The sequence below is a fragment of the Hyperolius riggenbachi genome, chromosome 4 (assembly GCF_040937935.1).
Source record: "Hyperolius riggenbachi isolate aHypRig1 chromosome 4, aHypRig1.pri, whole genome shotgun sequence".
NCBI lineage: Eukaryota > Metazoa > Chordata > Amphibia > Anura > Hyperoliidae > Hyperolius > Hyperolius riggenbachi.
In genome coordinates, this window is record NC_090649.1 from 9,415,784 (window position 1) to 9,428,283 (window position 12,500).

The 12,500-nt window shown below is 47.5% G+C and overlaps 5 non-coding genes across 5 annotated transcripts; 4 read left to right on the plus strand and 1 right to left on the minus strand.

Moving 5' to 3' along the window:
* Window positions 1-1,516: 1,516 nt before the first annotated feature.
* Window positions 1,517-1,588, plus strand: TRNAG-UCC (transfer RNA glycine (anticodon UCC)). Its single transcript has one exon. It is a non-coding gene; the product is annotated as a tRNA-Gly (tRNA).
* Window positions 1,589-3,148: 1,560 nt separating this feature from the next.
* TRNAG-UCC (transfer RNA glycine (anticodon UCC)) lies at window positions 3,149-3,220 on the plus strand. The gene has a single exon. It is a non-coding gene; the product is annotated as a tRNA-Gly (tRNA).
* A 497-nt stretch (window positions 3,221-3,717) lies between these two features.
* On the minus strand, window positions 3,718-3,791 carry TRNAN-GUU (transfer RNA asparagine (anticodon GUU)). The gene has a single exon. It is a non-coding gene; the product is annotated as a tRNA-Asn (tRNA).
* A 985-nt stretch (window positions 3,792-4,776) lies between these two features.
* On the plus strand, window positions 4,777-4,848 carry TRNAG-UCC (transfer RNA glycine (anticodon UCC)). Its single transcript has one exon. It is a non-coding gene; the product is annotated as a tRNA-Gly (tRNA).
* A 7,208-nt stretch (window positions 4,849-12,056) lies between these two features.
* On the plus strand, window positions 12,057-12,128 carry TRNAG-UCC (transfer RNA glycine (anticodon UCC)). The gene has a single exon. It is a non-coding gene; the product is annotated as a tRNA-Gly (tRNA).
* The last annotated feature ends 372 nt before the right edge of the window (window positions 12,129-12,500 follow it).

Consider the following 12,500-nt stretch of genomic DNA (forward strand, 5'->3'; position numbering starts at 1 on the left):
AAGACCAAGACAAGATCTCTGAACAGTTAGGACATCCTGCACCTGCTCAGTCTCTGGAGAGGTTCCATTCCGGTGCAGCAGACTCTACGTCAGCTTAAAGTTCTTTCTAAATGGTGAACACTTAATGCAGACACTCTATAATGTTCTAAACAAATAGCTAGCAAGGCACTAAAGCGAGCCTGTCCTTGGGTGGGCTTGAACTGCCTTTCTTTGGCTTGACAGCCGTCGCCAGGCTTTGGGTTCGATCCCCGGCTAATACTTTACTGCTGCTTCTGGGGTACAGAAAACTTCATTTGGTCACAGACACTGCCAGGGATGTCTGTTGTATCACTAAGACATGAACTTGATGCTGCTCACCCTTTTCATGAACGTGAATGAGATTCCAACGTGTCTCAAATGAATCTACATGGCTATCTGGGGTTCTCTTCGGACAACTGTTGAACACAAAAGGAAAGGCCGTCCCTGGGTGGGCTTGACCCACCAACCTTTCGGTTAACAGCCGAACGCGCTAACCGATTGCGCCACAGAGACTGTGCCTGCAGTTGTTGCTAAATGATTTTATGGGGATGTATGTGTGTCTTGTGGAGTGAGGAAGTAAGTCTGCTCCAAGAAGTTTAACGCCACTTTTTCCCACAATGAAGCATTCACTGTATGGCAGCAGAGTGGCGCAGCGGAAGCGTGCTGGGCCCATAACCCAGAGGTCGATGGATCGAAACCATCCTCTGCTAGATGTACGTTGGTTTTTATACCTTGCTTACCATATGGGCCAATTGTCGGCCATAGCCCCTTAAGAGAAAGTGTCATTAGGGCCTTGCTGTAACATATATACCGGTAGTAGTGTAACTATTTCAACTAATGTACCCTTCTTAAACTTGAAGGTTGAATACAAACAGAAGCAGAGTGGCGCAGCGGAAGCATGCTGGGCCCATAACCCAGAGGTCGATGGATCGAAACCATCCTCTGCTAGGCATGAATTCATTTTTGCACCTTGCTTTATCGCATGGGCAAAACGGTTTCCATTGCCCTGTAAGAGAAAGTGTAATAAGGGCCCTGCTGTAACGTACATATTAGGGTAGCTAAGACTACTCCTGGGCCGTTCTTGTAGTTGAAGAGATGGGTGAACTGTGACACCGCACTTAAAAAAAAAAAAAAAAAACAGCAAACAGAGAAGCTTCCCCATATTGGAGCATTGGATTTGGTCAAGTCTTAAGCCAATGTGTTGTAGGGCACAAGTAAGCTTTGGGTTAGCAGGAATGGTTGCATGGCCACCTAGCTTTTCATCCTTCCCACCCTTGCCCTGGAATCTTCCAGACTTCAAATTGCTGTCCTTTGCTGTGTGTGTTGCACCAGCATCATCCAGGGGGGCACATGATCTTTCTGAAGTCTTGAATTGAAGTCTGTAAGCAGTATCACCATGTGTCCCACTGCTTACATCTAGCAAAGTAGGCAAATAAGCAAGCTCATTTTTCTCTTGGGTATATTGCAATGGTACATGCTAGGCGAGTTTCAGCATGTAGCGTTGGTGGTATAGTGGTGAGCATAGCTGCCTTCCAAGCAGTTGACCCGGGTTTGATTCCCGGCCAACGCATGTGAGCTTGCTTTTGGCACCCTACAATTCCATGGAAGACAAGACCAAGACAAGATCTCTGAACAGTTAGGACATCCTGCACCTGCTCAGTCTCTGGAGAGGTTCCATTCCGGTGCAGTAGACTCTACGCCAGCTTAAAGTTCTTTCTAAATGGTGAACACTTAATGCAGACACTCTATAATGTTCTAAACAAATAGCTAGCAAGGCACTAAAGCGAGCCTGTCCTTGGGTGGGCTTGAACTGCCTTTCTTTGGCTTGACAGCCGTCGCCAGGCTTTGGGTTCGATCCCCGGCTAATACTTTACTGCTGCTTCTGGGGTACAGAAAACTTCATTTGGTCACAGACACTGCCAGGGATGTCTGTTGTATCACTAAGACATGAACTTGATGCTGCTCACCCTTTTCATGAACGTGAATGAGATTCCAACGTGTCTCAAATGAATCTACATGGCTATCTGGGGTTCTCTTCGGACAACTGTTGAACACAAAAGGAAAGGCCGTCCCTGGGTGGGCTTGACCCACCAACCTTTCGGTTAACAGCCGAACGCGCTAACCGATTGCGCCACAGAGACTGTGCCTGCAGTTGTTGCTAAATGATTTTATGGGGATGTATGTGTGTCTTGTGGAGTGAGGAAGTAAGTCTGCTCCAAGAAGTTTAACGCCACTTTTTCCCACAATGAAGCATTCACTGTATGGCAGCAGAGTGGCGCAGCGGAAGCGTGCTGGGCCCATAACCCAGAGGTCGATGGATCGAAACCATCCTCTGCTAGGTGTACGTTGGTTTTTATACCTTGCTTACCATATGGGCCAATTGTCGGCCATAGCCCCTTAAGAGAAAGTGTCATTAGGGCCTTGCTGTAACATAGATAGTAGTGTAACTATTTCAACTAATGTACCCTTCTTAAACTTGAAGGTTGAATACAAACAGAAGCAGAGTGGCGCAGCGGAAGCGTGCTGGGCCCATAACCCAGAGGTCGATGGATCGAAACCATCCTCTGCTAGGCATGAATTCATTTTTGCACCTTGCTTTATCGCATGGGCAAAACGGTTTCCATTGCCCTGTAAGAGAAAGTGTAATAAGGGCCCTGCTGTAACGTACATATTAGGGTAGCTAAGACTACTCCTGGGCCGTTCTTGTAGTTGAAGAGATGGGTGAACTGTGACACCGCACTTAAAAAAAAAAAAAAAAAAAAAAAAAAAACAGCAAACAGAGAAGCTTCCCCATATTGGAGCATTGGATTTGGTCAAGTCTTAAGCCAATGTGTTGTAGGGCACAAGTAAGCTTTGGGTTAGCAGGAATGGTTGCATGGCCACCTAGCTTTTCATCCTTCCCACCCTTGCCCTGGAATCTTCCAGACTTCAAATTGCTGTCCTTTGCTGTGTGTGTTGCACCAGCATCATCCAGGGGGGCACATGATCTTTCTGAAGTCTTGAATTGAAGTCTGTAAGCAGTATCACCATGTGTCCCACTGCTTACATCTAGCAAAGTAGGCAAATAAGCAAGCTCATTTTTCTCTTGGGTATATTGCAATGGTACATGCTAGGCGAGTTTCAGCATGTAGCGTTGGTGGTATAGTGGTGAGCATAGCTGCCTTCCAAGCAGTTGACCCGGGTTCGATTCCCGGCCAACGCATGTGAGCTTGCTTTTGGCACCCTACAATTCCATGGAAGACAAGACCAAGACAAGATCTCTGAACAGTTAGGACATCCTGCACCTGCTCAGTCTCTGGAGAGGTTCCATTCCGGTGCAGCAGACTCTACGCCAGCTTAAAGTTCTTTCTAAATGGTCAACACTTAATGCAGACACTCTATAATGTTCTAAACAAATAGCTAGCAAGGCACTAAGGCGAGCCTGTCCTTGGGTGGGCTTGAACTGCCTTTCTTTGGCTTGACAGCCGTCGCCAGGCTTTGGGTTCGATCCCCGGCTAATACTTTACTGCTGCTTCTGGGGTACAGAAAACTTCATTTGGTCACAGACACTGCCAGGGATGTCTGTTGTATCACTAAGACATGAACTTGATGCTGCTCACCCTTTTCATGAACGTGAATGAGATTCCAACGTGTCTCAAATGAATCTACATGGCTATCTGGGGTTCTCTTCGGACAACTGTTGAACACAAAAGGAAAGGCCGTCCCTGGGTGGGCTTGAACCACCAACCTTTCGGTTAACAGCCGAACGCGCTAACCGATTGTGCCACAGAGACTGTGCCTGCAGTTGTTGCTAAATGATTTTATGGTGATGTATGTGTGTCTTGTGGAGTGAGGAAGTAAGTCTGTTCCAAGAAGTTTAACGCCACTTTTTCCCACAATGAAGCATTCACTGTATGGCAGCAGAGTGGCGCAGCGGAAGCGTGCTGGGCCCATAACCCAGAGGTCGATGGATCGAAACCATCCTCTGCTAGGTGTACGTTGGTTTTTATACCTTGCTTACCATATGGGCCAATTGTCGGCCATAGCCCCTTAAGAGAAAGTGTCATTAGGGCCTTGCTGTAACATAGATAGTAGTGTAACTATTTCAACTAATGTACCCTTCTTAAACTTGAAGGTTGAATACAAACAGAAGCAGAGTGGCGCAGCGGAAGCGTGCTGGGCCCATAACCCAGAGGTCGATGGATCGAAACCATCCTCTGCTAGGCATGAATTCATTTTTGCACCTTGCTTTATCGCATGGGCAAAACGGTTTCCATTGCCCTGTAAGAGAAAGTGTAATAAGGGCCCTGCTGTAACGTACATATTAGGGTAGCTAAGACTACTCCTGGGCCGTTCTTGTAGTTGAAGAGATGGGTGAACTGTGACACCGCACTTAAAAAAAAAAAAAAAAAAAAAAAACAGCAAACAGAGAAGCTTCCCCATATTGGAGCATTGGATTTGGTCAAGTCTTAAGCCAATGTGTTGTAGGGCACAAGTAAGCTTTGGGTTAGCAGGAATGGTTGCATGGCCACCTAGCTTTTCATCCTTCCCACCCTTGCCCTGGAATCTTCCAGACTTCAAATTGCTGTCCTTTGCTGTGTGTGTTGCACCAGCATCATCCAGGGGGGCACATGATCTTTCTGAAGTCTTGAATTGAAGTCTGTAAGCAGTATCACCATGTGTCCCACTGCTTACATCTAGCAAAGTAGGCAAATAAGCAAGCTCATTTTTCTCTTGGGTATATTGCAATGGTACATGCTAGGCGAGTTTCAGCATGTAGCGTTGGTGGTATAGTGGTGAGCATAGCTGCCTTCCAAGCAGTTGACCCGGGTTCGATTCCCGGCCAACGCATGTGAGCTTGCTTTTGGCACCCTACAATTCCATGGAAGACAAGACCAAGACAAGATCTCTGAACAGTTAGGACATCCTGCACCTGCTCAGTCTCTGGAGAGGTTCCATTCCGGTGCAGCAGACTCTACGTCAGCTTAAAGTTCTTTCTAAATGGTGAACACTTAATGCAGACACTCTATAATGTTCTAAACAAATAGCTAGCAAGGCACTAAAGCGAGCCTGTCCTTGGGTGGGCTTGAACTGCCTTTCTTTGGCTTGACAGCCGTCGCCAGGCTTTGGGTTCGATCCCCGGCTAATACTTTACTGCTGCTTCTGGGGTACAGAAAACTTCATTTGGTCACAGACACTGCCAGGGATGTCTGTTGTATCACTAAGACATGAACTTGATGCTGCTCACCCTTTTCATGAACGTGAATGAGATTCCAACGTGTCTCAAATGAATCTACATGGCTATCTGGGGTTCTCTTCGGACAACTGTTGAACACAAAAGGAAAGGCCGTCCCTGGGTGGGCTTGACCCACCAACCTTTCGGTTAACAGCCGAACGCGCTAACCGATTGCGCCACAGAGACTGTGCCTGCAGTTGTTGCTAAATGATTTTATGGGGATGTATGTGTGTCTTGTGGAGTGAGGAAGTAAGTCTGCTCCAAGAAGTTTAACGCCACTTTTTCCCACAATGAAGCATTCACTGTATGGCAGCAGAGTGGCGCAGCGGAAGCGTGCTGGGCCCATAACCCAGAGGTCGATGGATCGAAACCATCCTCTGCTAGATGTACGTTGGTTTTTATACCTTGCTTACCATATGGGCCAATTGTCGGCCATAGCCCCTTAAGAGAAAGTGTCATTAGGGCCTTGCTGTAACATATATACCGGTAGTAGTGTAACTATTTCAACTAATGTACCCTTCTTAAACTTGAAGGTTGAATACAAACAGAAGCAGAGTGGCGCAGCGGAAGCATGCTGGGCCCATAACCCAGAGGTCGATGGATCGAAACCATCCTCTGCTAGGCATGAATTCATTTTTGCACCTTGCTTTATCGCATGGGCAAAACGGTTTCCATTGCCCTGTAAGAGAAAGTGTAATAAGGGCCCTGCTGTAACGTACATATTAGGGTAGCTAAGACTACTCCTGGGCCGTTCTTGTAGTTGAAGAGATGGGTGAACTGTGACACCGCACTTAAAAAAAAAAAAAAAAAACAGCAAACAGAGAAGCTTCCCCATATTGGAGCATTGGATTTGGTCAAGTCTTAAGCCAATGTGTTGTAGGGCACAAGTAAGCTTTGGGTTAGCAGGAATGGTTGCATGGCCACCTAGCTTTTCATCCTTCCCACCCTTGCCCTGGAATCTTCCAGACTTCAAATTGCTGTCCTTTGCTGTGTGTGTTGCACCAGCATCATCCAGGGGGGCACATGATCTTTCTGAAGTCTTGAATTGAAGTCTGTAAGCAGTATCACCATGTGTCCCACTGCTTACATCTAGCAAAGTAGGCAAATAAGCAAGCTCATTTTTCTCTTGGGTATATTGCAATGGTACATGCTTGTCACAGACCGCGAGCCGGTCTGCGGGTGGGGTAAATCGATCAGCGTCAGAAATCCTCTTACACGGTCATTTGTTCATCACGAAGGGTAACCCGCATTCGCAATTTGATGAACTGACTCGCGAAGGGAGCGTTCTGATACCAACCGAATCACTCCACACACATATACAATTCAAAGATCTGCCACCAAGCGAGTTACACAGCCCGCTACTGTAATTTTACTAGGACTTCGAGAACACTTTAGTAACCCCTAGCAGTATGCAAGAATCTGGGCCAGATCGTTATGTCTGGGCCGGGTTCTCGCATACGGGTGATAAATGTATACTTCTATTAAACACAGGGTAGCGAGTTCAGGAGAATAGGTACGATTGTGTATGTTCAGCAACAGGTCATAACCGCTAAACGATTTTTAAACGTTTAATAACACAAATGCATTACATACAGTTATATACACCTATTAACATATAAAACACAGAGCTTAAAAATAAAAGGAATAAAACAGAAAGTTCTTACTTAGTTAGCTGAGCAGTCCATTTGAATCATGAAGAAAATAGTCCAGTTTAAACGTAGGCATTCAGCTTAAAAGTCCTTTGTACACAACATGCGCCCGGTTCTTCCGTGAGCACATGTCTGGACTTCCCTAGTCGATGTAAATTGAAGAACTGGGTGGAGTTCCTTGCAAACGCTTTTTACTGACCAGAGTTTTGGGGCGGTCACTACCTGGAAAGTAGGTGTGTTTGAGGCAGGGTTACCTCCTGGCAAGTCAGGTTACCACCCACAGACTTGGAGCAAGGAATGTACCAATTATTAATAATTTGTGTAATTCCGCCCCAGATGGGTGCATCGCAGATCCGAGACCATATTCATAAGCAGCATGCGACTCTGTATTAAATGAGACTATACACGCCTAGTCTAACGAATTTGCTCTACGCATGCCGGATAAAGCGGTTTCTCAATTGATTCCTGATAGCTAGAGAAGGATAATTCATGTGAATTATAGACCTGTTTCCTAGGTATCAAGAAATGTAATTTTGGTCTTGCTGTGACAAACCTATTTTGAATTATTAATAAGTTAACGTTCCCTTTGTGTGAAGCTATACGCTTGGAGGGAAATTTTGAATCTCAACCAGTTTGAGCTGGTTTTCCTTTTGGGGAAAGATGAGCTATGTACCAAATGCTGCTCCCCAGGTGGTCTGGCTACTTGTGAAATTCTTTCCTGACACAGGATGTGGGGGAGGTTACTGTACTCAGTAAGAGAGAGGGAAATTGACATCTATTGTGCATTTACCCAAGACTGACAGGAACTGTGCACGACCATGCGAAAGTCGATGGCGCTTACGCGCACGACTTTCGTAATATTCGTCACATCTCTCCCCTACCAGACGGACGCACAGAGTGGGTCTGCATGACCCGCTCTACGCGGCGCTTAGCTACTGAACGGGTTCTCGACTTCTTATCTGACTGCCCGTTAGACAACTCACCAGAAGCATAAGGCCTCATGGTCCGGTGTGTCCCAGTGTCCGCTTTGCAGACGGTGCGATGCACACCAACAGGCTTACCGCTAAAGGCCTGGCTGGGTTTGCGTAGCGCTTCCTGTAAGGGAGAGAGTCGCTGGCTGACATCCGGGTCACTTCCTGACTCTCGGGTGTCAGCCTGCGAATCTGGAAGCAGCGTGGCATACCCCTGCTCTAACTGACTACACCTTGGCACAACATTTTGGTCAGCACAACCTAGGTGGACATTAGAGTACATTTTAAAAAACGAATTAGCCTTTACCTGGGTGGCGAGGCTTGCCCCTTCTCCAGGAAGGATAGAGGGTGGACCTGTGGGCAGTTTTGCACTGGGTTGCTTCTGCAAGGGGAAGACCTGCAAGGGTGAGACAGGGAAGGAACGGCCTGTCTCCACCAGCTGTTTGTTAACAGCAGACAATGGTGGAGCACTCTGGCTGTCATAGCAGGAGGGGAGGTCTAGGCCCCCAGCTGCCTGCTCTGACACCTGGCCTGCTTCCACTGCCCTGGACGGATATGACCCAGGCAAAACAAGACTGTTACCTCTTAGATTAGAGACTGTCACATTTAAACATACATCATTTTTAGCACTGTGAGATTCAGCATGAAAGCTATTAGCAACATCTGGTACAACATTAACATCACAGTTACGTTCATTCTTCACATCATGTACACAGGTATCTGGAACAACAGTGACAGGTTTAGAATCAGACAAACCGTGATTAGCCAGCTGTCCATTAGAAACAGGTACCGCTTCCTTGCCTCCTTCCCTAGGAGGGCTAGGTACCATTACCCTGGCTGCCTCCCTCTGTCCCACCCCAAGCTTGTACAGTACCTGAGTGGGTCCAGACTGGCAATCCTGGGTGTTGATCACAGGTTCATAAAAGGATCGTAGGGTGCCAAGATCGGTGCCCAACAGCACAGGCACTGGGATGTCATCTGTCACCCCCACAACTCTTGACTGGTGTCCCCTTCCCCAATTGAGAACAACACGAGCTTTGGCGATGCGTGCGTGTGCGCCACCAACTCCCAAAAGTGTGACACGCTCATTAGGCAGGAAATTCTCCCTGGCTACAAGATGAGAGCGAACCAAGGTAAGCTCTGCGCCTGTGTCGCGGAAACCAACAGCGATCTGGTCGTTAACTTCCACGACTTGATGATTTCCGGAAAGTCGAGGATTTGCTGCTCCCATGACGAGGTAGGCGTGTGCAGTAGAGGATGCGCTAGCCACTTCTGCGCTAGGCTCTGGAGACGGCGTCCTCACCTCGGGGCAGGCAGACTTGAGGTGTCCTCGCTGTCCACAGTGGTAACACTTCGGAACATATGTGGCATCAGGCGGATGAGTAGCAGGTGCAGCATCCGGCCTCTGTGGCTGTGGGACCCGATTCCCACAGTTCGCAGGGGGAGGAGAGCTGGGTTGCATAGGTCTCCCCCCTCTCCAGCTCGGGACTGGAGGTTTGCGGCTGTCCGGCACACGGGTGGCCACAAAAGTGTCTGCAAGTTCTGCGGCAGTTTTGGCGGATTCAGGCTTCCGCTCCAAGACAAACTGCCGAACATCTGGAGTGCAGCAGTTCAGCAACTGCTCCTGTACGATGAGGTCCTCCAGACCTTGGTGAGAGTCTTTTTTGAGGCCCCGTGACCACTGCCTGAACACAGTCAGCAGGCGACTCTCCAGGTCGGTGTAAGAGTCGGTGTGGCCTTTCTGCAGGGAGCGAAACTTTTTGCGATAGACCTCTGGGGTCAGCTGGTATTTGGCGATAATTGCAGTTTTTATCGCCTCATAGTCATTGTCCTTGTCAGCGGGTAAGTCCACAAACGCCTCAAGCGCTTTGTCCCGCAAGTTGGGTGTCAGATATCTCGCCCACTGCTCCTGGGGCAGATGATGCTGACGGCAAGTCTTTTCAAACGAGTGTAAATAAGTGTCCGGGTCGGTTCCCTTCTCCATTTCTGGGAATTTAAACTTTGGAGTCCCAAACGGGCCTGCTGTGGGCCGGGGTTCCAGAGCACTTTGCGAGGGATTTTGGCCTTGCGCTCGCAGTTTGGCCATTTCAAGGTCATGTCTGCGTGCGGCTTCTCTCTCCTCTCTTTCCGCTACTTGCTCAGCCCGCCACCGGCGTTCTGAAGATTCCCGTTCAGCCTGGCGTTCTAAACGGTCAGCGTCTCGTTCTACTCTGTCAGCGTTTTCTCTGACAATCTGCATGTACAGCTCAGGATTTGTCTCCAACAGCCTTTGTAATCCAGGTTGCATTCCAGCATCAGGAACGCAGAAAGGGTTTGCATGGGCGGGCTCCTGCCGGCCACCATGCTCCTCAGCAGATACAGCGACCGGTTCAGACGCGGTCCCGTTTTCCTCTGGGTCTGGAAGTGGGTTGCTTTGCTCCAACCGCTCACTCTCCTCTGCCCCAGTTACAGCACCGTCTGAACCAGGAGTGTGCTCTCCCAGCATCTGCTCCGGCTGGGTATTCAGTCGCAACAAGTCCTCGATCAATTGCGATTTCTTTTTTCTATATGTCATAATGCCTTTTTCCGCACACAAGTTTGCTAGGTCTGCCACTGACATTTTCTGGTAACTTGCTGCAGCCATTTTTGCCAAATAAAAGATAGGATAGCAAAAGAGATTGGGGGGGGGAACTCTGTGCTACACGTTTAGTCTATATAAATGGTAATGCACCGGTTATCGACCACAGATTTTTGATCTGTTCTGGCAGGTTAATCAAATAACGTTGCCGTTGATGTTCTGAACATACACAAATCCCAATAAGCTGCCAAACAAATGTCACAGACCGCGAGCCGGTCTGCGGGTGGGGTAAATCGATCAGCGTCAGAAATCCTCTTACACGGTCATTTGTTCATCACGAAGGGTAACCCGCATTCGCAATTTGATGAACTGACTCGCGAAGGGAGCGTTCTGATACCAACCGAATCACTCCACACACATATACAATTCAAAGATCTGCCACCAAGCGAGTTACACAGCCCGCTACTGTAATTTTACTAGGACTTCGAGAACACTTTAGTAACCCCTAGCAGTATGCAAGAATCTGGGCCAGATCGTTATGTCTGGGCCGGGTTCTCGCATACGGGTGATAAATGTATACTTCTATTAAACACAGGGTAGCGAGTTCAGGAGAATAGGTACGATTGTGTATGTTCAGCAACAGGTCATAACCGCTAAACGATTTTTAAACGTTTAATAACACAAATGCATTACATACAGTTATATACACCTATTAACATATAAAACACAGAGCTTAAAAATAAAAGGAATAAAACAGAAAGTTCTTACTTAGTTAGCTGAGCAGTCCATTTGAATCATGAAGAAAATAGTCCAGTTTAAACGTAGGCATTCAGCTTAAAAGTCCTTTGTACACAACATGCGCCCGGTTCTTCCGTGAGCACATGTCTGGACTTCCCTAGTCGATGTAAATTGAAGAACTGGGTGGAGTTCCTTGCAAACGCTTTTTACTGACCAGAGTTTTGGGGCGGTCACTACCTGGAAAGTAGGTGTGTTTGAGGCAGGGTTACCTCCTGGCAAGTCAGGTTACCACCCACAGACTTGGAGCAAGGAATGTACCAATTATTAATAATTTGTGTAATTCCGCCCCAGATGGGTGCATCGCAGATCCGAGACCATATTCATAAGCAGCATGCGACTCTGTATTAAATGAGACTATACACGCCTAGTCTAACGAATTTGCTCTACGCATGCCGGATAAAGCGGTTTCTCAATTGATTCCTGATAGCTAGAGAAGGATAATTCATGTGAATTATAGACCTGTTTCCTAGGTATCAAGAAATGTAATTTTGGTCTTGCTGTGACAAACCTATTTTGAATTATTAATAAGTTAACGTTCCCTTTGTGTGAAGCTATACGCTTGGAGGGAAATTTTGAATCTCAACCAGTTTGAGCTGGTTTTCCTTTTGGGGAAAGATGAGCTATGTACCAAATGCTGCTCCCCAGGTGGTCTGGCTACTTGTGAAATTCTTTCCTGACACAGGATGTGGGGGAGGTTACTGTACTCAGTAAGAGAGAGGGAAATTGACATCTATTGTGCATTTACCCAAGACTGACAGGAACTGTGCACGACCATGCGAAAGTCGATGGCGCTTACGCGCACGACTTTCGTAATATTCGTCACATCGCTAGGCAAGTTTCAGCATGTAGCGTTGGTGGTATAGTGGTGAGCATAGCTGCCTTCCAAGCAGTTGACCCGGGTTCGATTCCCGGCCAACGCATGTGAGCTTGCTTTTGGCACCCTACAATTCCATGGAAGACAAGACCAAGACAAGATCTCTGAACAGTTAGGACATCCTGCACCTGCTCAGTCTCTGGAGAGGTTCCATTCCAGTGCAGCAGACTCTACGCCAGCTTAAAGTTCTTTCTAAATGGTGAACACTTAATGCAGACACTCTATAATGTTCTAAACAAATAGCTAGCAAGGCACTAAAGCGAGCCTGTCCTTGGGTGGGCTTGAACTGCCTTTCTTTGGCTTGACAGCCGTCGCCAGGCTTTGGGTTCGATCCCCGGCTAATACTTTACTGCTGCTTCTGGGGTACAGAAAACTACATTTGGTCACAGACACTGCCAGGGATGTCTGTTGTATCACT